The sequence below is a fragment of the Chiloscyllium plagiosum genome, chromosome 8 (assembly GCF_004010195.1).
Source record: "Chiloscyllium plagiosum isolate BGI_BamShark_2017 chromosome 8, ASM401019v2, whole genome shotgun sequence".
In the NCBI taxonomy this organism is placed as follows: Eukaryota; Metazoa; Chordata; class Chondrichthyes; order Orectolobiformes; family Hemiscylliidae; genus Chiloscyllium; species Chiloscyllium plagiosum.
This window is the reverse complement of record NC_057717.1, coordinates 41,823,642-41,825,257: the sequence shown is the minus strand read 5'-3', so window position 1 is coordinate 41,825,257 and position 1,616 is coordinate 41,823,642.

Here is a 1,616-nt window from a genome sequence, read left to right as displayed (position 1 = left end):
GTTGTGAAGAGGTTCTTGGAAAGTTTTGCCAATTGGCAGGTGGGGAAACTGTCAAGGAGCAAAGCAGAAATCTGCGCCTCGAGTTTTTTGAATCTTTATATATTCCTTGGGAAGCGGATCCAGAGGCGAATGAACGATGAACTGTTCAACTGAGCAGAGACAGGTTAGAAATCTTTCCGTGCTTGCGGAGGCCAGTGCTTTGACTCTGATGTTCTCCGGACATGAACTGATCTGTAACATTGAAAAGATTCTCGTTCCTGCACGTCAGGACGTCAAATCTCATTTCAGCTCCGGGACAATGAGAAAAAACGCTCACAGACAAGGCACTGAAAGGCTGGAAGAGACACGGTCCCGGTTGGAGGAGAACTGGTTCCTGGTGTCATGGTTGTGTTTTTAGAGGGTGGGAGCAGACTATTCCCTTGTCTTCAGAATGAATTTCCAAGGATTTATTTTCGAAAGGTAAAGCTAATTAAGGAGCATTTTCCATGGGGGAGGAGCAGACTAAAGCTTGCATTCGGAGATCATTGACGCCGTTGGCTCATCAGACTCTGTGGCGATGTTAGTCAGTGTGTTCGGCTCTTCACTAACAGCTGCTGTTCTCCCACGACCCAGGAAGGGAGCGACAATCACACCATCCTTTGTTCTTCAGGTGCACAGTTCCGGGGTTTTACCGTGGTCAGGAATATGTTTGTCATGAGGCACGAAGGGAGTAGATCCCGGTTTTAGGAGAGCTGGTTCCCGGTGACATGACTGTGTCGGCAATGCGTGGAATCAGACTGTTCCCATTTTCCACAACGAATGCCCCAGGATTCATTTTGGAAACGTCAAACCAATCGAGGGTTATTGTCATTCTACGAAGGGCAGGCGAATTCTTGAATTCGCTAACAGTTTTCTTTATGAGACCCTGCAAGGGGCTTGCTACAAGGAACTCCCCAGTCTCTGTGGAGTAATTAGTTCTCTCGTTCGGCTGTTAACCGATAGGGTGTACCCACGCATGGAGCGGTCGCTGTTCTTATCCATCCGAATCCTTTGTTGTGCAGTTTCTTGTTTTTAGGAGGTTCGGGAATATGCTCCCAATCGGAAAACCTATCCAGTGAGGAACGACGAATGTGTTTCGTGGAGCAATGAATTCTCTCGTTCGGCTGTTAACCGATAGGGTGTTCCCATGCATGGAGCGGTCGCTGTTCTTATCCATCCGAATCCTTTGTTGCGCAGTTTCTTGTTTTTAGTAGGTTCGGGAATATGCTCCCAATCAGAAAACCTATCCAGTGAGGAACGACGAATGTGTTTCGTTATTGTTTAATGGCGAGTAAAGTGTTGCGAATGCTGGGAATCTCTGACAAAAAACAAAAACTGCTCAAGGAACTCGGCAGGAATGGAAGACCCTGTGAGAAAAACAGAGTTCTGAGAAACTCCTGAAGAAGCTCTGAATGGTTGTCTCTGTTTCTCTATCTCCAGATGCTGCCAGACATGCTTAGTTTCTCCTGCAATCTCTGTCTTTGCTTCTAAATGAATGATAATTTGAAATATCGAGATTGATTACACAGACCAAACATATCCTGACATTTTACCCTGTCGAAGCTGTGGTGATTCAATTCAAACAAACCTAACAATGA